Here is a 26,046-nt window from a genome sequence, read left to right as displayed (position 1 = left end):
CATTGTAGCCCTGGCTTAGGCTAACTGAGGTTGCCGTCTCCCCCCATAGAGCTAGGCTGTGGATTTGGCCCTGGATAGTGAGGTGGGCTAGCAAAAGGAAAGAAAAAAATAATAAAAATTAAGTTGCAAAAAAAATCTGCCGATTCCTAAATAAAATGAGATGCTTTTCACTGAATATCACCGCCAATGGGTGGTTTGACTCATCAATCGCTCAAGGAGACTTGTATAAGTAGTGCTGATCACTGACCCCAGGGGGCCAATTCAACTCTCATTTCAACCATTTAAACTTGGATTGTGTTTGTTGTTGTTTTTTAATTAAAAACATAAATCTGCAAACATTTCAGCTTTCTATATGTCAGCCAAAAGTGCTGACTGCTATTCAGCAAAAGCAAGTATTGCATTTTTTTAAAACCTGCTGTCAAGCTGGCTAATTATTTTTACATTGAATCAGAATGGAAATACTGTAGCAGATCTTAAAAATTAACAAAACAAAGTCAGACAGGCATGCTTGTCACTGTAACAATACAGAAGGACCTAAACTTACCTTAAAATGGCAGCACTCTTCACTTTACCAATTGTGTGCTTCCACTAGACTAGACTACAAGCATCAGTCAATATGTTCATGTCAGTTTCTAGGATTTTTTTGAAGGAGTAAGCACTTGCAGGCTCAGGTTGTTATCACTACAGTATGTATTGTCTATATGTATCTGTTTTATACACACTATAGTGACAATAATAGTGGAATACACCCATCCCTATTTATTATGAAGACGTAGTTTATGTATCTTCGCTATACAAAGCAAGCATTTTCATACTTATTTTTGTAGTTAAAAAGAGATATTTGCTACCATCTGGGTGCTTCCTTTCAACAGGGTTTCAACAGAGAAGAAGCCTGACACCTGAGACTGATACTTCTTTTGAAAGGTGTCAGGGGTTACAGTCCTCGGCAGACTATCTGAGACTATGTTTGATCTCAATAGACTGAGGAAGAGAACAGGCTCACTTCAGTCCCGCGGTAAGCCAGCAGGCAGCTATCAGCATTCTGAGGCTTCAATTCAGAGTGTCCTTAGGGACAGGCAGTTGTGTGGAAACTTGTCCCCAAGAAATAAAGTGTGGTTCCTCAGCAGGGAGCCGAGAGGTATATCCCCAGTTCCTCAGCAGGGAGCCGAGAGGTATATCTCCAGTTCCTCAGCAGGGAGCCGAGAGGTATATCCCCAGTTCCTCAGCAGGGAGCCGAGAGGTATATCTCCAGTTCCTCAGCAGGGAGCCGAGAGGTATATCCCCAGTTCCTCAGCAGGGAGCCGAGAGGTATATCCCCAGTTCCTCAGCAGGGAGCCGAGAGGTATATCTCCAGTTCCTCAGCAGGGAGCTGAGAGGTATATCCCCAGTTCCTCAGCAGGGAGTGGAGAGTTTTCCAAGGAAGAGGATCAAGAGCAACAAAACCCCTGGAGGAAAGTACAACAGCACATCAAGCAGGCGCTTGCTGCTACAAAGGTATATTCCCCAAGGTTAGGGAAAGCCAGGAGTCCAGTCCTGAAGGACGAAGTCTCTGGAAAAGGGTTAGAGATGGTACTGTAGGTATACCCCTTCACTGGGGTGAAACAAACCCTGAATACATTCCACAGAAACACCACAGTCATGAAATTCATATCGGTCGATTACTAACTTTCATGCAGACAGCACAAAAAACAGCATCTGAATCAGAGGCAAGGAGCCGCTCCATAACAATACTTTAGCCCAGTGTTTTTAAATGAAATTCAACTGAAAGTTTTCATGAGATAACATTATGCAAGATATTTTTGTGGACATTTTGAATTTGGAATTGATGGAGCATTTTTTTACACCGTGGGTGATTTCTGTCATATACTTCAATCCCCAGACTTATGGATTAATATAAAACAGAAAAATGTCTGTACATGGGGTTTCCTGACAGGTCTTTAAATCACAGACTTGATGTGCACTGCTACTGGTTTTAAATCCTTAAATCTCTAGATACATTACTTTGTTCTATTATTTATTACTTCAGGGATTAAAAATATTTTAAAAAATCCCAATTAAAGCATTTTAAAAGCTACAGATTTCATTTTTAGATCTCTGTTGTATGAAGTGCTTTCAACCAGTGTATTGTTTTGTAAAAACTTGTGGTTTAATGTGACTTTAGAACCTTGAAGTGAATTACAAATATGAGAAACAGTGATTAAATATGCAGAATAAAGTGCATGGCTTTATCATGAATCGTGGTAAAAAGAAACATTACCTGCATGAGCAATAATTGATCCTTCTAATGGAATCATCAAAAGTAGAAACGGATTAGGAGGGGCTAGTTAAGAAATAAACCAATTGTCCAAGACAATCTGCCCTGTCAGTGTTGAAGAAAGATATAAGATGTGAAAAGGGGATTAACTGATTTCTTTCTGCACAAAGACGTCTTATGGCACAAGACATTCTATGCTTAGGCACCTTTGAGTTATGGCTGGGATGGGAGTTAACTGATATGAAATTCCAAGTGTAAGATTGAGACTCCCTAACTAAGGAAAGATAAAACCAACCATTAAAAGTGTTCAAGGTCTTGGGAATGTCCAAACACAGGTGCCCCCCCCCCCATTACCATGGTAACAGGTTGTGTCAGGAGCGTCTGAAATTTGCTATATAAACTGGAAGATTTGTACCTATATTTCGAACAATACTTTGGTCTTATTGTTCCTTGCATGCAATAAACTCAGGTGTTTAAACTTCATCTCGGGTTCTAGAACTTATTTGTCTGTTACTACAGTGTAGATTTCACAAACGTTCTGCATCAAATGGCATCATCCTAATGATTAATAGTAGAAATTAATCCCATTATCATACTATTAGATCTTTGTTGGAACATCAATCCATTTCCAAATATGCTAGAACAAATGGTACAGTATAATTACTAATAAAAGTATCATATTAGAAAAAGATTCTAAAAGAAAAAGAAAGAATATTAATCATAGCAGAGACACATAGTGAAACACTTAAGAAACATAAAGAAAAGGGAAGGAACTACACATACTTTATTCTTCTGTTTTGGTTTTGCTTGAAATATATATCTAATGTTGGAAGAAGGGTCTTCCTTGTCCTAGAGGCCCTGGAACAATAATTCATCCAAAAAGTAGTTTCCCTGACGAAAAATTCCCTACCTAAATCTACACATCCTATCACAGACAATATAACTACAGGAGCACTAATGTCTTGTAATGGTGTGAATATGTGAGGATGTACTGTTGATGAAGACACAATTCTTTAACCATTATAGTAAACCACAAGGAAAGTTTTGACTCTTCAACACAAAAGCTCAAACTCCCCTAAGCTCTCTACACAACTTTATTGTACATAAAAAGTGTGAAAAACACTAGCTTAACTATCAAACTTTCTTGTGCATGCTATCACAAAATTATGGGATAAATTATAACTGTACTTTAATGCTAAAACAAATGACTGGACAAACCTTTACAATGTGAGCAGAAGGAGGCAGAAATAATAGAATTTGAAAACCTGAATTTTGACAGATTCTAGTTGTTGTGCTTCCTGGAATGGGGCTTGGCAACATAAAGCCTATCCTGACACACAAATAAAGCCTATCCTGACACACAAATAAAGCCTATCCTAGACAATTAACCCAGCAGGAATCTTGTCCAAAGGGGCGAGGAACCTCATATAACTACAGGAAGAACATGCAAACTCCTTACATAAAAACCTCAGGATGGAATTTAACGCAATTCCAGGAGGCAGTAGCATTAATCACCATGCAATATTGTTCTGAAACGTTCTAAACACAAACAATATTAAGAAAAATGTACATCATACAGTATATTATGTATAATTTATATCAAATATATAGTATATTTTAAAACATACAAGGGAGTATACTTTAAAATTTAAACAGGAGGCAATTCCTCGCATAAAAGTTGTAGGAATACAAGATCAAGATTCCCAACCATGTTGTCAAAGCTGATGCCCTGGCTTCTTCCAAGAAACCGCTAGATGAGACTCTCTGATAAGTCGCCTACTAACAAACAAAATCGACTCGATGGGCTGAATAGCCACCTTGCATTTTCTAACCTTTCTTTTGTTCTTTATACTATTTTAATGATCAACAGTACCCCCATGCCAATGTGCTGCTGGGTGGTTTGTATATGATGTATTTCAGAAATTGTGAGCTTAATATTGTATAACGGAAAAGCAAGCAAGAATCTAGAAAAAAATCAGATCATAGCAAATACATAGGAAAGTATAATGCTAAAACAATGCGAACCAATATGTAATTAGAAAATGAGAAATTTACTACTGGAAAAAAAAAAAAGGTGAAAACTATTAAAGACTGTAAGTACTCTGCAGTAACTAAAATGCCTTGCATATTCCAGAAGGTATGACATACACATTTCATTTCATGGTTCAAGAACAGCAACTGGATTTGGAAAAGCAGTAGGTGGTTAATGAAACAATCTGACAACATAAGCTAATACATAATCATACAGTGATCTGAAATGGAACACCTGTTTCTGGTATGCCAAATCTAGCTTTTTTAATAATTTGTTAGAATATTAGAATCTACTGTATAGGATTCACTTGCAACCCTTCAGAATCTGTCAGGAAATTTGAGAATAAAATGCTAACAGGAGTATTTCAGCAGCGCAAAGTCTCTCGTTACCATCCTAAGAGTAATGAAAACTTCACACATGCATGAAGCTCCAATAATTATTTTAAACTGCCTTCTGTTTTCCCCCTGAGGAACGCAGTGGTATTTATTCGATGCAGTTTAATTAGCATCACGGCAATTAATGCTATACTTTTGCACAGGCTGAAAATCCTCATGTTAACACAATTTAACTCACTACACAGAGTTTCACTTGCAATTGTGCTGATCCATTTACATACAGTACGGGGATATGGGGAAAATGTATTAACGCAATAAACCTTTCTTTCAGGAGAGAAAAACAAAACACTGATAAAAAATAAAACCATCTACCTTGTCTCTTAATATTGTAATCGATTCTTTGACCGTGTAAGCAATAATAATAGCCCTACATGGGCTAGGACAATAACTGTGTCAAGTAGCTGTGAAGAGGTGAGCAAATTGTTGTGTCAATTACAATACAAGCTATTAATAACAAATTATACAGTAACAGAGTGGGAAATACTACGCTATTCATAGTAAAAATTGAAGGTTGAATTCCTAGCTGTCTCAGGCATTCTTATCATGATATGTTATTACCCAAGCAGCAGATCTTACTCACTTGCATAAGTGATATACTTAACATGGTTATAAGGTCTTGCAGTCACCTTCAAGATACAGTACATAACACAATACCTCCACGACTTTGTTCTTCCAAAGTACTTGAATTTCATAAGGTACTCGCATAGAATCATGGGCACATGAATGTTAAACAGTAAGGAGAACTGCAACTTGCAGAGCAGCAGGAAATGGTTACAGAGATATTATCATCAGGTGTGACTGCAAGATATCACAAGCTCATTATGTAATTTAAAATTTCATTTTTGGTACATGGAATTTCTGAATGAAACCATTAGTAACAATTAAGTTAAGGCATCTTTTATACATGGATGTGCTTCTAGTAATTCTGAATTATGAATAAACCACTATGCTGCAGAATGAACAAAGCATCTTCTGCAAATAACTCTGTAGTTAGGGGTACGGCTTAGGCTATGGTCAGAATTAGGGTTTTGTTACTAACATACAGTATACATACTGTACAGTAGAGGCTGGTTGTTATCACATTTAAGTCATTCTACTACAGTGATAGAATGTCCAATTCTGGTTCTGGAAGGCCAGTGTGTCTGTATGTTTTCAGGGTTTCAAGTTATTAAATTAGTCCAGGTACAGTAAGTCAATAATGGGTTGATTTAGATTGTTAAGGGCTGGGCTGGATTGAAAACCTGCAGGCACACCAGCTTTCCAGGACCAAGATTGGACATTCCCACTCTAAAACTTTATTGATATATTCCATTTATAAAGAGTTAAGCATAACACTTTGTTGAAGAGTAAAATTTGCCTAGCTGGCAAGTCTTTACGCCTTTATGCCTACATAAATCTGGTCCTATTACTTCATTGTTTGTCGTTAACAATTAACATTGGCCAACAGAAATGTCAGGCATGTCAATCTCTCCTGAATGACTGTGCCCTTGTGATCCTAAACATAGGTGACGCACTGGGGACAAAGCTTCTCTCTCTGATGCCTTCTTATTTTTCTCTCATGGCACCCCAGGTCCTTGCAATGAAGCAATTCACTTTAATCTCACCGCTTGCACCCAAGGATTGGGTTTTAGAAAGAAGTACTGTACATCACACAATAACAATGCAGACAGTGCAAATAATTGTTACCAAAAAAACAAACAACGCAGGCCTACACATTGCAATTTGCACACTTGTAGCTTTTTTTACCTTTCAGTACATGGATTTCAGTCTATAAAATACCATGTTATTAATAAATTAAATATTACATAAACATACTGTACAGTACATGCAGTGTATATTGTAAAATACAGTACTATGGAATATGATGTGTGTTTGGGTGTCTTTTTTCCTGGTGTCTCATAAGAAACTTGATATGCTCAGGCAAACCAGAGCTCATAGCCCTTAGTTTCCACGGAAACCGAGCACATTTGCACGAGGAATTGAACCCCTCTTGGGGTGGTGCGCACTCACTCAGGCTGATTGTCCGAACCTCCTACCTCCAATTAATGAGTACTTAATTCCATCAACACAAAATATTCAAACTCTGATCTGCCCCTAATCCAGTGCTCTGTCATTGAGCTACCTTCAAACCTGGGTAGTGTTCACTGTAGGAAAAGCGCACTTTTCAGAACGATACTGAGCCTGAATCCTGCCAAAGAATATCTGTGTACAATTTTTGTTACCATGTTGCAAAAAATGTGTTTCTCTACTGGAATCCATCCAAAAAAATGACCTGGTATTTTCCAGAGCTCAAAGAAATGTCCTTCGCTGAAAGGCTAAAAGAACTGTATGTTTTTAGTCCTGATGCCTTGATAAAAGAAGACTGCAAGAGGAAACATAATGAAAATCCTCAAAGCTATCTACAAAATCAAGAACATACAGCCATAGTGCGCCAGTATGCTCACCACACAGTAGCCATCACTGTGGAGGAGAACAGCGTGATGAAGCCAATTCATAGATTGGGCCAATTATTATGAAGCCATGATTGGTAAAGGCCAGGGGGAAATTTGGCCAGGATACCAGGGTAACACCCCTACCCTTTTGAAGAAACACCCTGGGATTTTTAATAACCAAAGAGTCAATACAGTACCTCAGTTTTACAGCTCATCCGAAGGACAGCGCCTTTTTACAGTATAGTGTCTCCATCACTATACTGGGACATTAGGACTCTCACAGACTGCAGGGTGAGTGCCCCTGCTGGCCTCACTAACACCTCTTCCAGCAGCAACCTTAGTTTTTCTACGCTGCCATATTCTTGAGGCTTAAATTATGTCTGATTTCAAGAAAAGGCTTCATGTCAATCATATACTAACAACCAAATTAAGTAAATTGTCTGAATTCAGCTAGCTGAAAGGTCTCTTCTGATTGGAAAAGTTTCTTATTTTCTTATGTTCTAAATTAATCTGGGTGATGAGTCCTGGCCTCAGTGGACACCTACACAGTTGGAATTGCTGTTGTACATCAAAGCTAATTAACTCTGACCATTTACCCTTGTAAACAGTAATTCCAGCATGCATTTGGAGAACATGTTTTTAATAAGACACATTTTGTATTTTAACAGTGTTTCTGCACCATTCCATTAAAATAAAAATAGCTTCAAAATAATCAAAATAGTCTCATTTATCAATGGAAACAAGAGGCATTTTATTCTTAGAAATCATTATGGTAGTGAATAAAAATTAGGTAAATGTATAAAAGTATAAGTGAAATTAAAAGAACATTTTTTAATCATTATTATAAGCAGTAATAGTGACTGCTGGCAGCCATTTTAAAAATATATTTTTATTTATGTAAAGAAATGTAACATAAAATAGTTACATTTGCGGAATACACAAAAACAGGACTGTAGCAAGCACAGCAACAGCGGCAAAGGAAATCTTGGACAAAATCATAGATGGCACAAGCACCTACAAATTAATACTTAAGTTAAGTAGAAAATGAAAGTATTGTAGGATCATCACATCTTGTGTGATTCGTTGATTCTAAGCTGCATGGAAGGGATCTGGGTGTTTAAGTTTTATCTTGTCTTCATCAAAACAATGTGGGTAAGCAATAACAAAAGAAACATTAGACTTGAATATACTGTATGACCATTTCTGGAATGTCAATCATTGACAATGCTCAAGCTTTACAACAAACTACTAGATAGGATTTAGAGTACTGAGTTCAGTTTTGGGATACCACAAAAAGCATATGGCTATTTAAATACAAAAGAGCAATCGGAATGATTCCTGGTCTAAATTAAATTTAACCAGTTAAGTAGCTAAATCTCTTCTGTCTAGAACAAGGGAGACTGACAGGAGATCTGACACAAGTACAGTATACAATATCTGAAGTGGTATAGACTCAGCCAACCCAGGTGACCTTTTCAGGCTCATCAGCGAAACTGAAGCACACAGAAAACTACACAACTGGAAACTACAAAAGAATTCATTTAAGACAGATCATAGCAAATGCTTCTTTACGCATTTAAGTGTTGTGAGCATCTAGAATCTGCTTCCCAGCCAGGTGGTTGAGGCCCAGTCTTATAAGAAACATCTGGACATTAATGTTAAGCAAGCCTTTTAGCCCATCTGGCAGTTTGTAACCTACTGATCCAAGGCTCTCAACCAGGCATTTTCGAAGGAAGCCAAGAGAAAGGCAAAATAGATAAAAAGGAACAGGTAAAGGTTTATTCCAGGCTGAAAGGAAAAGAGAAGAGACACAATGTTTCGGCTGTGGGGCCTTCTTCAGGTGTGAGGGAGAGAGGGAAAACAGCAGACAACTAAAGCAAAGGAGAACAAAGGACAGAGTAGTTAAGAAGGAGCAGGGAGAAGGGAACAAATGAAAAAAAAGTACAGAAGTGAAACTAGATCTTGTGAATTAAAGTCTTATCAATAATGGAATTTGATTTCTACTGTAGCAGAAATACCGTTATTGTCATTCCTTAAAATTACATACCAAGAGAGTTAGTAGACATCTGAGAGCTATCTCAGCTAATTTAGCTTATTAATTCCCATCAGCACCTCTAGCAGATGTACAGATTATTTGTGAAACTATTACGCACACATGCTTACTACTAATCTGTGTGATGCTGAAGATGAACCAGGACTGGATCACCAAGATGCAGATGCCAGTGTTGCTAGCCAAGAACTTAAAACAAATCAGCAACAGACCAGACTAAACCTGCAGACACACTGGTCCCCCAAGACAAGGACTGAAAACCCCTGTTTCTAAGACAGTAAATCAACTGCTGTGCATCATTTAACTCTAGGAAATAATGTGAAAAGAAGCCTACTTAAAGTTCTCTCTCCTTGACTAATAGAAAAATATTAATAGTAGGTTGCTCCTGTACAGAGAACTGTTGTGAATAGCCAAATTCACATATAACACAGTCTACCCCAATACCGACAAATAATGTACTACAGTATACGCTGTCCAGTAGCACTATTGTGAAAAGACATAAGTAACCCTCCCTTAAATAATAATTAAAGTATTAAAGCACTATTGACTTAATGCTAATTTAACTAACATTGACCAACTAAAAGAAGCAACAGTGATCACAAACTTACAGTAAACAGTTAAATAAACAACATGAATCACCCCTCTGGTGTCCAGCGGATGCCTGCACTTTCCCTGCCTTCATGATTAGCAGACCCCACTGTAATGAGACAGGCAATAAAGCTCTCAATGAGCCTGTAAAATCATCTCTAACCTGTCATTCGCCACTCCGGCGACGCAGACCTGGGAGGGTTGGTTATATGTCATGTTATTTGCCAAACTGCTTTATACCATACGGTGTCGCAGGAAGCCGGAGCCTACTCGGCAAGCAAGGGTACACCCTGGACAAGTGCAAGCAAATCATACATGGGGACAGTTTGGCCCGGACACCGGGATAACTCCCTACTCTTATCGAGAAATGCCCGGGGATCTTTAATGACCACTGAGAGTCAGGACCTCGGTTTAATGTCTCATCTGAATGTCGGCGCCCACTGCAGTATAGTATCCCTGCCACTATACCGGGGTATTAGGATTCACATACACTGCAGGGTGGGTGCCCCCCACTGGTCCCACTAACACCACTTCCAGCAGCAACCATATCTTCCCAGGAGGTCTCCCATCCAGGTACTGACCAGGCTCAACCCTGCTGAGCTTCAGTGGGCTGCCATTTAAGAGCCGCAGGGTGATACAGCTGCTGGTGTGTTGGTTACAGAATACAAAACTCAGCCTACGTTGAGATGGAGATGCTGGCTAGGGGGTACTTGGGCAGGCAGTGGGGGTGGGGTGGGGGCTCGCTCACTGGCAGCTAGATTTCGTTTCAACAGTCCTAGTCTGTTGTGCCACTAATTTGAAAGTTGCGCTTCACAGCCGTTAGCTAGGTTTCATCCCACTTTGCTCTTCCACCATCCAAGACCCCGTCGGTCAGACTGGATTGCAAATAAGCGAATCTGCGAATGTTAAATTTGCAGATGTCAAGACCCTACTGAAAACCCCAAAACCGTTGCCCTGTGATCGCTCTGATGCACTCCCCAGTGATCATGCCTAGAGGATGAGTTCGCTGTTACAGCAAAGGTGGATGGTGCTTGTCCCAACAGAATCATTTTTCTTCTTTCACTTCACCCTGACGTATACTTAAAAACATCTCATTTGATCTTAACGCAATGAGGCTGTGCCAAAGCCAGCGGTTGAAAATAGCAACCTTAATCTCACTACTGGAAACACAGCTCTGTAATGAAAGAAAAGGGAAAAAAATGTTAAAAAAAATTCTCAGACAATATGATATCAAATCATACTGTACATAATGTGCATTGGAAACAAACTGAAACTGAGATTCTGCGTCTTAAGTTTCAGCTGTGTACACTCATTTTATAAACCGCTGAATGCAAACAGACTGAACATCTTGCATTACTTTAAAAAATACAGAAATGAGATACAGAGGAATTGTGGAACTCTGACAAATTACAAAAGCTTAAGGGAATAAAGATTCCAGGGAAACAAAATATGTTTTTATCCCAGGGCCAGAGTGTCCTGACCTACAGGCTATTTGTAAATTTAGCATTGGCTGGTACTGCAGAAGCACAATTACCCTCGAGAAATGGAAAGACTCTTTCAATCCCATCAACAGCAGTGTTTCCATATATACTGTATAATATATAGGCGCACATATGTAGTACTGTACATGCACACGTACAAACATTAACGCTTCATAAAGATTTAGAATCCTTTCGGTGTTTTGTTTCTCTTTTCTGCATTACCGCATGCGTGCTTCATCTATTCAACTACCGTTTCCCCCCTTCCTGTACAGCCTCTGCGACGCTGCCATTTCTCAAATGAAATGATTAATGAAAAAGAAAAACCTCTCGCCAAAAGGAAAACTCTGGCATCATAACCTAAATGCCGGTATCCCACTTAAGGAACTCCATGCAAAGTTCAACAACTGTGAAAGAACTATTAAAGAGGACACACAAACGAGTGACCTTGACTGACAAGCGCACTTCATTTTGGCAATAAACAGCGGTAGTGCTGATAAGTGTTCATTGGCGCAGAGAGTAATTACCTATCTGTCAGCGTTGCTGGTGTGTGTGAAGTAGTATAAATGAAACATACATAATGTACAGCAATAATACCGTGCATGCAGAACCTAATGTATTATCATCATTCTTGGGCTCAGGTTTATGCGGCTGCCATCATTGGGTAAATGCCTTCAGGCCATGATAATTTCATTCTAATCTCTGTTCCATATTATAATTTTCATAGCCAGAAAAATACTGGGAAGCAATACGTTTCAATCAAAGGCTAAATAGAACACAACCTGTAACTAGATATTTTATATACCTATATTTTTTTTTCTTTCACAGAACTTCAGTCCATTTATGATAAGAAGGGAATAAGCTGTAAATTTATGGACGCCGACCGGTCTCTCTAGCAATGTCACAGGAAGACAGGCTCCTGATAGCGGGCACGAATTCCCCCACCATCGTCAGAAAAACAACACAGCGCTGGCGCTGGGTATTACTGTTGTACACATTTTGATTTTGAGCTTGTGAGTAGCTACAATTTAGTGGAAAACCCCAATATAACAGAACACAGACATCTATATACTGTAGTAGTGAAAAAATAACACTATCCAAAATCAGAAAGTACAGTGTATTACAGTCTTTTTACTTTTTGAAATGACACAATGGGATGAATTAACAGGCATAAAACTGTTCCAGCTATGGAAGCTGTTATACTTAATCTATACAATATTGTAGAACTGCTGACCATGATGGGCCTAAAATTAACAAAACCACCAAATAATATCATTTTAGTTTTACCTTTTCTTTTTTTAATCTGTTCTTGCCCTGTACAGCATTGATGTTTTATGTCTGTGCATAAATTAAATGCAATTTTCATGTTACACTAAAGAGATATGGTAAATAGACATCGTGATTCTACATACCAGACTAAAAACATACAGTATTCAGTCCTGGAATTACTACAGAGCCGTTATGCTGTGTGGGAGAAAGGCTTGGAAAACTAGAGTACCTTTAAGCAATTTGCTGTTGAGACAGTCCTTCTGAGTGGCAAAACCCAACCTCTGGGCTTGAAAAAAAAAAGTTCACTCACTAGCCAACAAAAACCAGAAACACAAGCACAGTAGGCCAATTTCAATAGCAAAACTGTGTAGTGGTATTTATTAAAAAGACTTTTTGTTTGAGGCTTCAAACACATAAGATATTGTCAGATTTATTAATGGTTTCCAAATTGACACCACTGGGCACCACTGTGTTCAATTCCACCTTATCTCAGTTTGTATTGAACTGCATTTTGGACAATGCCGGGAAAAAAAAAACAGGAGTTCCTTGGTATATCAGGTATGAAGGCATTATACTTTAATCCTGAGAGCAGTGTACTATTGGAAAGTATGGTGGCAGCAAAAGATATTTAATACTGTCGTACTATACAAAGAGTATCTGTACCCAGATTAGTTATATGATCACGGTCATGTTTGCATTAGGCAATCTTGTAACATTTCCGATACATTACAGTAATTTAAAAAAAAATAAAAACCAAATAGCTAGGAGATTTCAGAAAAGAGATTTCAGTGGCTTCTGGTGCCTTAGCATACAGAAATGTCCATCCATCCATCATCAGAAAGCTGTCTATTCCTAGAAAGGATCTTGGCAAACTGGAGCCTATCCCAGCAGCACAGTGCACGAGATCAGTGAATCTATCCAGTATGTGTTTAGAAGGTAGGGAGAAACAATCAGAACAAACATGAAAATAGAAGTAAACTCTACACATGAGCAGACCAGGTCCAGAATCGAACCCAGAACCCAAGACCTATCAAGTAGCGGTACTGACCACCAAGTCGCCAAATACAGAAAATGATTTTAATTAACTACAGAGATTTTAGAATTCTGCTTCAATCCTTATTGAAGTAACTCTGATGGAAGCGCTTCGTGCACTGAGACAGTAATCTCCTAGTAGAGGTCAAATAAAAACTGGCAGTTCAGTGTCTGACAAGATTGACAGCCTGAAGAAATACAGCATACAACAAGAAACGACAGTAAACAACTCCCTGGGAAAACCACGGTTAGCTTGCTTTACAGGCTGTCTGAATGCACCATTTGGACAACTATATTCCCGTTACTGACAGTCTTTATCAATCCTTGACATTTTACTTAAAAAACAAGCTCCTTATTCTTCCCTCAGCTCATGGAAAATATATCTTCAAGAAAAAATGCATTCCGCTACATTCAGATACCTTTTTGAAAGCTTATCTGTGAGAGTTTTCACTTATCACCCCTCTTGCAATAACACAAGAAAATTTGTTGTAACATGACAATGGCTGCTGGCTTTATTATACTTGCGTGGCAAAATATTTTATTTTACATTTATCTACACATCTAAAATTACTAGGTCACATTTCAACAAACAGGAGGTTCTTACAAGTCTCTTCATTTAATGCCTACTCTCAGAGTGCTGTGGCAGAGAACTAGATCATGAAGTAATACAGCAAATATAAATTTACATGGACACAGCAAATGTAAAGGGCACAAGGAACGCACAAATAATTCTTTTCGGAAAATTCTAGTCTGGTCTATCCTTGTGCAGATAAGAAAAGAAAGTAGCTTTCAGTCTACAAGTCTCACACTAATTGAATAAGTCATCTTTCTTACAGTCTGTCCTCACTTCTTCTGCAATTAATTGCATGCTTATTTATTACGAACGATCCATTTAAAAAAACATGTAAACATACAGTAGTGTCTTACTTTTTGGCTTTGTAATTTTGTTCTTCAGTTAATGAGGCCTTGTGAATGACTCTACGCTGATATTGCCTTTTCACTCTTGTTTTGTGTTTGGAAAAAAAAAACATCCAGACAGTGAGGAAAATTAATGGCTGCCAAAAATCTGCTGTAGATGTTAGAAAAGCTTCTTTGGCTTGTTCAGCGATAGACACTGAGTCCAGTAGTAGGAGTCCCAGATTTCCATAACAGGTGGCCTTGTCTTAATGCAACATACCCAGAGAAATTATTTATTCCATAAGTTCTACATTTAGCAACTGGTGATGCAACATGAAGAATTAGTAAAAGAATGATATCAGGGTTAAAACTAAAAACTATAACTACGTAATTCACTACTACTGTTACATTAGTTGACTTTAATGATAATTATGATGTTCAATACAAAGAAAAGGTCCAGTGAATCAAAAACAACCTTGATAAAATGATATCCTAGAAAGTAACAAAAGTACTCACAAACGTCTTCCATATGCATTGCACTTTTTTCAGTTTATTCACTTATTTATTCAATAATTGTAACCAGCTATGTACAGTACGATCAATATGCTGAAAGATCAGTGAAAACACAGGAATTAGAATCAGAGAACAGGGGGTAAAATATGTAATTCTGCTAAAAATGAAATGGGTACCCAGCAGTATCAATATACTTAGAGATATCAGGGGGATCTGCTTTTTTTTTCAATTTAAAATGTCAGAGATATAATACAATTCAAACCCTCTGTGGAAAAGGGAAACCAAAAAAGCAAGTTGTTTGAAAATTCAAAAGAAATGACCTAGCAACTTTTAAAAAGGTACTGTATTTGACAAACTCAAAATGAACAGCCTTATGAGCATCAACACCACTTGAAAAAATACTGGCAACCTGTTTAAACTTTGCAGAACAATAGGCTAATACATACCTTCTATTCTCCAACAGCTTTTGGCTGGATGAAAGCAATACAGATTGTTTCCCAAAAAATGGGGGGAAAATATGCAAAGCATTTAAAGAACAAAGTCCAGTTCCTACTGACATACTGTACAGGGAAGTGTGTGCATAATAATTTGATCTTGCTTATCAGTTAATAGGCTAATCAGCTAGAATATGACATCAACCATAAACACACAACATAAGACAATGGTTAAAAATCTAAAGGAACACAAAATAGCTATTCCTGTACACATGTATACACATATTTAAGTATAAACTGTCTAAATTTCAGTATGTATGACATAAGTATGACTTTCTTTCAGACCATCAGCATATACTATATGATGTAAAGGTGTCTGAGTCTCTCTGTTCTGTGCTCTGTGTTTTGCTGCAGTTGGACTTTGTCTCACAGATCCTTATCTGAATATGACAGACGTGTACAGTGTTTGATAACTTGGCACTGTGCATAACACGGGGCCTTATGCAGATGGTCACACAGAAGGCTGATTTTTGCAACACGGATGTGTACGCTTTGGGATAGACAAATTTAGATTTTGGTCTTCATTGGCTAGCCGGGGATTCTACTAATGAGAGTAAAATAAATTTAACCTATTGGCGAGACAGAGAGGACCTTTTGTGGAACAGTGTTCCGTCTTTGTCCCTTGTTTTTTTTTTTTAAACCGACGTTTACAGTAATTACGACTAACCGGTCGACGTAAAGAAACGCACTGTTTTTTTAGTTCAATGATGGGAACAACTGACAACTGTGCAAAGACTGGATTCTTAGGATGAGAAACCCCTGGCAGTCACTGGCGAGTGTTACAGCTGACAACATGCAGCCTCTGCTTGCCCTTTGTCGTGTGTGTGCTTCACCTCAAGAGCTGTCAGTGACTTGTCAGAAACAATCAGAAAATCTGATGGTGTCTGCCAGCAATGTACAAGTTTGGACAGGATGACATCAAATTTCTGGCGCTGCGTGTCAAGTACCATATGAAAACAGATGTCCTCATTACTGCATTACAAGTGCTTAAAAGAAACCATTCCCTTTTTTAACACAACATCAGATGCACCACATTTAGGGAGCATTTGGAAAAGCCTTCCTTTATTTTTAGGTATTCCAAATTCTTCATTATAGAAATGGCAGCCGCAGAATCTCTATCAAAGGTTGTTAAAGTGAAAACAAAACAACTCATTTTTACCTTTTCCTCAACAACTGCTTCCACACTTACCTTGAACTGACTCTGGAAAACCTTTCCTTCAAGCTAAAACTGTCACATTGGATAAGCTAAACATAGCCCAAAGTCCCAGCCTTATGAAAGTGTTTTATTTCAATAATCATATTAAATAGAAAATGTAATAAAATTACGCAAGGGATGAATAGATTACCCTTATGTTAAAAATGTGACAAATCACAACCCCCTGTGATATCTGAAGCCCTCAGATCCTAAATGACAAAAGTTACTTTATTAAATAGGACAGATTGCTGCTTGTCTGACTTACTTAATCTGTGTGATTGAGCAATGAGACGCCTTCGGGTTCACAAGTCCTTCAAAGGCAGCAGATTTCGCTAATAAAAAAAAGAAAAGCCTTTCACCAATATGCTCCAAATGATCGGTTTTAAAGATTTATTCATTGGCTTTAAACATCCTTATCCACTTGCTACCACCCAAGCCCTTTCACTTCATCAACCTTCAACAAAGACGGTTAGCTTGGACAATCTGTCAAGTGTCATTGTCATTGATTACAGGACATCCATGCAAACAAAATGAAAACTTACTGAAATAACCCATAAAAGCACAGACTTCACAAATTCAGAGGAACAGCCCTGCTTCCCCCTTTTCAATAGAATCCCATATCACCAAGCCCTACATTCATTTGCCTATAGTCTGCCGTTTTATTATTGGGATTTAGCTTACATCTCCACCCACCGTCTTTTGAGAGATTTACAAAACACAAAGGAGTTGTGAACATCATTGTGCTTAGTTTGAACTTTATTTAGCTGCCCATATGGTTCTCCAACTCGTCTTAAAGCCAAATGTTTATGCTTAGCATCACTTAGCCAGCTAACCGTTAAAGGAAACAGGACTCTATAACTACACTTTCTTTTGTGCATCTTAAAGTCAGATACAAAAGACCAGATCATGAATGCAAGCTTTTCAGTCTATAGAACAATAAATAACCTCGCAATTCAAGTGAAACTCTACACCAAATACAAGTGGTTTCATTACAGCAAGATAATAATATAACATTTCACAGCAACCAATCCAAAGAGCCTTAACAATTTCTGAACACAGTTTCAGACACTGAACATCTTGTTCTCATAATAAAAAAGAAACAAAAAGTTGTATTTTTTTACAAGCATTACTAGTGAGGTACCAGCCTGAATGCTCCTAAGAGGGTTTTGATTCCTACAGAAATAATAAAAAAAAAGATCCAGATTCTTTTAAAGAACTGAACATTAATGAATAATAAAAATGTGTAATCGATGTACTAAAGGACCTCTCCTCATGTCTCCATAAAGCAAATGAATAATCACATACTCTGAACATTTTATTTACATAAGACATTAGCACGAACAGTACAGTACAGTGTAACATCACTAACGTTTGAGCAAAAAAAACACATTAGCACTAACACAAGTGTGCTAGAGTTCTGACTTTTACTTTTAAAAGCTATGAGAATGGTGTCTTCAGCTCAGCCCTTAGTGACAATTCGTCCACATCACAGACCCATCGCCCATAATTAGCTGTGACTCCTGACAAGCAGCTCAGCAGAAGATCAGCAGAGAGAAGTAGCACGTTGATGTCTATGTTCCCTGAGGCTAAGGCACAGCAGCATTAGCAGACCAGTGTGTGAAAGCCCAGAGCTGCATTCTGCCATCCTGTACCTGCATTGTCATCAACCTTTGGAGTAGAGAATCTATAAAAATAATGTCATTGTGCAGCAGACATAATATGTTGTACTCCTCCAAAGGCAACATTTAATATGACTGATCTACTACTTGTTTCAAAACAGCAGCACATTACAGACCTAGTAATATAGATACTGTATATATGACATATTAGACTCTATATTCTTTTACTGGTTCTCTTAAATAGTATGTAAGCTGTTCCACTATGTAAGGACAGATTTTAACAACAAAATTTTAAAATTAAAACATTACATCAAAGCCATTAACCATGATCTTGCAGGAATTACTGCAATGTCTGTGGTGTGCACAAAGTCCTAATTGTGAGGACAAATTTTACAAATTGAGTGACGCAGAGTATGGTAAAATAAAATTCAGCCTATTCTATGCAAACAAAATAAAAGTTTTCACAATAATAAGCAGAGCTACTAGAAAATTATAGCATCAAAAATAATGATCTTATTACTGCCATTTGAAAACTCCACTATTAATGCTAAATTGTGACAAATGATTTGGTGTTTAACATATTTCTACGTTTGTGGTGGGGATTGGGAGGAATTTATGCAGAAGGGAAAAGAATATAAACAGACCTTGTTTTCAGTAATAATTTTAAAAGCATCTGACAAAAAACTGTCAAGACCTTTTTCATCAAACAAACTAGATAAAGAATACTTGTGGCAACAACATTTGTATAATGTTTTTCACCAAATACTTTGTTAAGAAAACAACAACAGATGCAGTTACCTCATTACAACATGAGCTCTATCAAGTCCCCACATAGTCGGCAATTTAACCTCTGTGATTCTGGAATTAATTAAGCAGGAACAAATGAATAAACTACTTAATGAAAGTGGCAAGTGGAAAACAAAGTCATAAACTAAAAAAGATAAATGGATCACTAACTCTCTTTTCTTCCAGTCACCTGGAAATAAGTCCACATTCAGCTTAGACCCTCTACTGCTTTTGAGTCCCCAGCTGCTCTTTCAGCTAGTAAATAAAAGTGTTCATGGAAACAAAATCATTCTACACAGTGAGCTGCAATAATCTGGAGAACTGCAACTCTGTTTGAGCTGCTAAAAATAAGTGTATACACCCTTCCTATTCAACAAAAGCTGCGTTACTTTATTCTCCAGGTATAAATAAGGCATCCAATTTCGTGAAGAGCTGTGAAGATAATAACAGCAACCTCTTGCTAAAAAACACCATCAGCAAATTACCAAGTTTTTCTCCCACCTTGTTACAGTATATGACTCAGTATAAGGAACAGTTAAAAATGAACACTAACAGTTAGATTATTTTCAGATGTGATTTTAAAAGTCTAAATAGCTAAATAAGTATGGTTTCATTAGTAAAAATAACCTGAGTCAACTTTTCACAAGAGAAAATATTTGTTCAAGCAAATTTATGAATGAAAGTCACAGGCTGGGCACCAGTACACAACCTGCTGGGAAAATGCAGCTACTGTGTTATTGTTTTCATGGTGGAGAGCAAACAGGATGTTAATAAAGAAGTAATAGATGTAAACTGAAATGAAGCCACTAGCAGAACAGGCATGTTGGCTAAACCTGCAGTACAAGGCAGAGAAACACCCTGATGTGCCCCCTGTGAGGATGTTTAAAATCAAAATCACACTGCAGCCATATCCTCATATTATTACCAACAGTTACACGATTGCAAAGGGATCTGTTCTCATTTTGTTCATCATTCTACTGAAGCAAATAGAAGGCTGATTAGTACAGAGCTCACAATAATTCAAAAGAAACGCCTAACGATGTTTGACTTACTTTAGTCATGGCAATGTTTTATTAATGTACACAACTTATTTTGGTTGAAAGTTTAGAAGATAAAACGTTTGACAATGGATAATCACAACAATTTGTCGGTCTATAAATATACCCAGAATGCTGAAACTTCATGAATATATAGCACGTACAACACGTTTATCGCAGTTAAACAATTATTGCTGTCTGTTTTGATTTTAAGATGTAACTTTGAGTGGTTTTTCCATTCGGTTTCTTCAGTCCACTAGAAAATGACTCCACGCGCCTGGCGCAGAAACACGTATTGCAGCCAGAAGGGCTTAATGTTTCTGTGATACACAGACGATAAGGCATAGAGATCTATGTATACAGAGACTCAGGAGTGAGCTCCACAGAACAGTGATCTCCGACCAGCTTCTCGTCTCTTACACATTCATCAAATCGATATTCATATCACTTGAGCCCTTCGATTCAAAATGAAAAGATGTGCAAAATTAAATACACAATAAACCTTACAAAAGTAGAAGTTTTACTCTAAGGTCGAGAGGAAAGCATGTCACGCAACAACATAAGTCAAGGAACAAAAAATTATGGAAATAGCATAGACTGCATATAATAAGAAACAAATCCCTCCCCAAAAATGTGTTATGCCTAAGACTCTGCTGGCTTTTTAATTTGGAAATATGCTGCCAGATTGTGGTCACACTGCCAGGACATTATTATATTTTAAGTGTGTCATATTCTGCGCTCCTCGTCCTGCACACTCTCACATGCTTTGCTGGCTGGGCTCACCTTTATTCAATCCCACTGGCATGCAGAGAGCCCTCTGGCTTCTAACAACCTATCCCACTGTGGTACATATTGGAGAGCATACAATTGCCTTAAAACCTATTTGCATCCACAATAAAGTCACCATCCACCTTTTCAATGCAATCAATCTGACTGGTACAAACAATAGTTTGATTTTGATTGCCCTGCAGTGTGAGTGGGCAGCTCTGTTGAATACAAAAGAATCTCTTTGAAAACAAAGGTCTGGTTCATCATTCAGGCCAGTGCTATTCAGGCAGCTGCCTCTGCCACACTCACGCTGACAAACGTCCAGAAAAACAGATGGTTTGTGCATTCATGACCAGTTTAGTGGAAGCCCAAGAGTCAAGACTATTCAGGGGAGTTTTTTGTCATCCATTTGATAATAAAGCTTTTCACTCTAGTAGAAAATTAGAAATGCATTTTAAAATCGTCCTTTAATTATTGAGGTCAGCCAAGCTCTGTATGAAAAAAAGGGGGCTCAAGTATGAGCTTTTAGTTCACATGGCTGATGTGAAAAGATTTAAGGCGGGATCCTTCATTTCACCTTTTAGAGCCGAATCACAATAAATTTACATAAATTGCTCAATTTGCAGAAAAAGGCAAAGTGTCCTGCCGGTAAAAATTCTCTTGAGCTTTTGATTTTTCGGTCTTCCCTGAAATACAAGAGTTTCGCCATTCTAAAACAGGATAAGAATGATACAGTATACAGAAAAAAAAAGAGTTTTTCAAAAAAGCTGTGCATTCTTTGCAATTTATAATGTAATGCATTACAATTTATTTTATTCATCGACACCTTTACTTTTTTCCCCAAACCAGAATACATAACTGGATGGATATGTCACCATACTGTTTTAAATCGGAAAAGCAAGACTTCATCTGAGCATAAAGGGAACATCTCAAAAGTCAAAGAAAGCACATACAGTATACTGTAAACAGCATTCAAAAAGCCAAGAAACGTTCTCAGCTCGGAATCTTAACATCCTAACCTTTCTGTAAGCAAAAATAAATATCTTTCTGGGAGGTTTTTCTTATTTGGACATAAAACCAAAGACAAAAAGAAAGCATTCCGAAAGACACCATTGACAAATATTCTGTGAAATTCCACTTCATCACTTTTACCTTTTATTAAATCATAAAGGTGATAAATAAAGGGAAGGCAAAGGGTTTTACAGTACAGTCTGACCATTACAGCACTGAATTTTTGCACATCTGCATTATAATCGATAACAGATGAGTAAATCCCAGCCACTAAATCATTCATCAGCTCGGCACTCTTAAGTACCAGATGGTGATGCCATGGTCCTCAAACTAGGAATATAAAATTTGCGGATTTTGGGCTCCGATCTGTGGCAAGAGGCATAAGAGTGCCTATAGGGGAGATGCTCCTATCAAGTGTCACCAGCTTCTCAGCTCAGAATTCTGCTACAGCTACTGACGCTCAAACTTTTGGGCTGCAGCCATTATTACCACAGAGCAATCTTGTCAGTTACTGATATGTAAATCTCGATGATGGAAAATAAAATAAGTCACTGGGAATTAGATTGTCACTAAGCATAAAACTATGTAAAACTATGTAAAGGACACCGGTTTAACAAATTATTTATTTTTTGGCATCATAAATTCAAAAGTGATATAAGCCTAGATCAATCAGAAAGTTGATGTAATGCTATATATATATCTATACACTTAAGCTCCTATACAACATCCACTGCCTTGTGTCAAATAACGAAAGCACTTCCTAGTATATTGATGATAAAAATACGCAACACTAAAGATATTTCATTACAAAGAAATAAAACATATTCTCACATTAAAATGGAATTTCACATCTTACAAAAATAATCACAGGGACTTATAAAATGTTATTAACTGGTAAAATTATTTTAAGTTCATTTCTTAGGGGAAAGTTTTATATATATACATTATATATTCCTTGCTTCTACATTGTTTTTCTGGAAAAACATATGATTTGAAGAACAGCCCCTCCAATCACTTTTGTAGAAGTCAAAAGTACAGTCATTTTTATTTTGGTATAAAGCCAGTTCTATAATATTATCTCAAGAAAATGTTAGAAAAAGAACGTAGATCCTAAGATGATATTTGTGGAGTGGTGGCCTCTTGTAAGAAGGTTTGTGCTGAAGGAAAATGAAAAAGAAACCTTCAGAGTTTAAATTTAGCATTTAATACATACTGTATAAAATAACATTTCAAATACTCATTTCGCTATTCAGTTGAGCAGTTACGTCAATAAAAGACGGGACAAGAAAAATATAATTTGAACCGAATCAATGAAAAAAAATTCATACCTAACTAAATTTAAAATAAAGGAAACACAAAATTATTCAAATTGAATCATCCTTCAAGCCAGTCTTTGATCAGTATTTACAAGATAACTGAGAAACCTCAACTGCTAGACTCCGCCACAATCCAAAATGTACGCTTACTTCTTAAGCACTGCCCTCTTCTGACGATAAACAGAACTGCAGAAGAATTTCTCACAAAAGCCAGCAAAGTGCCTCAAAAGCACAATGTTCGTGGAAACGTGCCAGTTTTTCCTCTACTTAATGGGAAGATATTTGTCTCTCAAAAAATACTTTTAAAATTAGGAGCAACGATGCTTGAAATTTAAAAAAGGATCCTGACATAAGACATATATACCTCTGGAAGTATATAAACCAAAACATATTTAAGAGGGAAAAAAAATCACAGACTTCCAGAGTCTTAAAGAAAATGATCTTCTCTGAGTACACCTATGGGAGCATAACAATTCATTTCCTGTAAGCTCTCCGTACAAACAGGAAAAAACAGCTGGAAAAGAAACGTCAAGACAAAGTACGAAAATGAGAAGATTAAAACAAGAATCCAGAACAAACATGTTGTGCTTATTTCTCCATTCAAAGTTACTTTGAACAACACCACAAACAAGGCCTTTCAGGCTTTTCAGATTACCAAACCTCGATGTATGCATTTAGTACATAAACTAGTATAAATTTTGACCTGCATAAGACACTCCATGTCTGCGAATGTGCTCCTGGTTCTTTAACCACCACCAGAAATACTTGATTTCAAAGAAGCTCTCTGTATAAGCAATGTAAATGAATTTCTGCACACTAACAAAATATTCCTCAGTTAGTCGGGTTTATCTGCATAACAGTGACATGACTGAACAACTGTGAGAAGTATTTCTAGATTTGTTTTTGATTGTGTTACCCCCACACCCTTTACAATTTCAAGACTTTTTTCTTTCTTGATGGTGCATACAATGCTCTTTTCCACTTGTTATTCTGACACAAAATGTAAAAAAACAAACATTTAATTAATATTAACACAGATTGGTAAGAACTGTGCTACGAAAAAAAATCAGGAGTTATACCCAAGCTCGAAATTCTAAAAACATGTAATATGCAATATTCTTTATACTTGCTCCGTCCCTTCCACTCTGCCTTTTTAAAAACTCTCTCTCTAGCAAGTGGCCGATATAACAATGGAATTCCTTGCATTTGTATGACGTTTTAATCTCTAAGATCCTAAAGTGTTTCACATACAGGAGGGGACCCACTTCACCCATCACTGAAGTGCAGCCCCACCTACAGCAGGTGACCAGTGGAGCTGCTGCACATTATAAATTGGAATAACAAGACCATTGAAATTCAGAGGCTATGGTGAAGAAGAAACCGATGTTCGAGACAGGGCACAAAAATACAGGAATGCTTTTATTTCCACATTTGTATTCTGGTAAAAGCAAAATGAATACTGTACAATGATGTGCTTCTCCCCCTAATGTAAATTATTACTTGCAAATGAGTAACCCTGCAAAAAAGGGAATGTGCAAGAAGCTGTGTGTGAGAGCAATAACTGCAGTAAAGACAGTTAAATCTGGAAAGCTTTTTTTTTTTTACTGAACAGCAGTTTTGTTTTTCTAAGCAGACACTGGCAAATACTGTAGCGATCCTGGGAGAGCAATGCTCTAGGGAGACCAGAGTGAGGGAACGGGTGGGTCAGAGGGCAAAATCCATTTAATTGCACAGATTGCAGGCCGTTAATTTTTAGACAGACAACAACATTTCGATTTTGCAATAGCTTGTCCAATGTTACACCCCCTCTCTGATTTCAGTTTATACAGAGGGAGATCAACAAACAGTTCCTCATATCCATCTTACGATGTGTGCATCCGGTTCTGTTTGGCCCCCCTACCTTACTCTTTCCTTTTCTGAGCCACAGAACAAAAATGTCTGATCCTGTATAAAAATAGAAAAAAAAACTAACAATAGACAATACACAAACAAGCTTATGAAGAAACATTTGTGATCAACTATGAAACAAAAAGAACCCAGCTTCCATAAAACCACAACACTTCTTTCCCGATCATAACACTGTTACAATATTGCAGCACAGACTGTAGCACTTCTGAAGTAAACAATTCACCCCACAGTCAAACTCTCTGCTAGAACTGAGTTTCAGAGGTGAAACTTATTGATACAGAGGATTCAACCGAACCATGAAATTTACAGTTTTAACTGGCTGTGCCACAAAGTTCTGAGGGGCTTTGGGTCTATGTGTGTATGGTTAGGATGGAACTTGGGATCAGAAGAATCACTGTTGTTTTAGCAATAATTGAATACTGCTTAACTATTTTACCTAATAAATATGTTGGTGTGCATGTCCTGTATAGGTTATTGCATGGGATTAAAAATAGCATCTTCATGTTCGTGGGATTTTGTATTGGTAAGAACATACTGTACAAAATGTTACAGACAAAAGGACATCATTCGGACAGTTTCGCCATTTGGTAGGTAGTACTTAATTGATCTGAGGATCTCATCTAGCTACAGTATATCTTGAAAGAAATGAGGGTGTCGGCTACAACAGCATGGCTGGGCAGCTTGTCCAACACTCCCACTAAATGCTGTCCATGCTCCCCCACAGCCTGTGGTGGGCTGGGCTCCTTCAAGGATGAAAACTGGAGCCCTGTGTCTCAAGCACAGATTGCGTGTGGAATTCCTTAGTAGAATTCCTCTTACAGACAGACTTTGTTTTCTGAGAGGTTATCACATACACACAATTTCTAAACACAAGCGGTAGTCAAACCAGGCAGAGTAATTCCAGACCCCAGGCTGTGAGCATAGTAGCATGCTAAAACATGGCAGGGGAATGTGCAACAGCTGTAGATATGA

General features: G+C 37.6%; 1 protein-coding gene across 2 annotated transcripts in view; it reads right to left on the bottom strand.

Annotated features, from left to right (window-relative positions):
* Positions 1-26,046, bottom strand: part of cyp7b1 (cytochrome P450 family 7 subfamily B member 1) — a 67,305-nt gene that overhangs the window by 37,783 nt on the left and 3,476 nt on the right. The window contains exon 1 of one of the 2 annotated variants that reach the window (XM_088918053.1): positions 16,895-16,937. The exons of the other annotated variant lie outside the window; for it this stretch is intronic. The gene's annotated coding sequence lies outside the window, so the exon portion shown is untranslated. Of the gene's footprint in view, positions 1-16,894; positions 16,938-26,046 lie in introns of those variants that run through there. 2 annotated transcript variants of the gene reach the window in all.

The sequence above is a fragment of the Atractosteus spatula genome, chromosome 6 (genome assembly GCF_055471065.1).
Source record: "Atractosteus spatula isolate fAtrSpa1 chromosome 6, fAtrSpa1.hap1, whole genome shotgun sequence".
Lineage (NCBI taxonomy): Eukaryota > Metazoa > Chordata > Actinopteri > Semionotiformes > Lepisosteidae > Atractosteus > Atractosteus spatula.
This window is presented reverse-complemented; position numbering and strand designations above follow the sequence as displayed.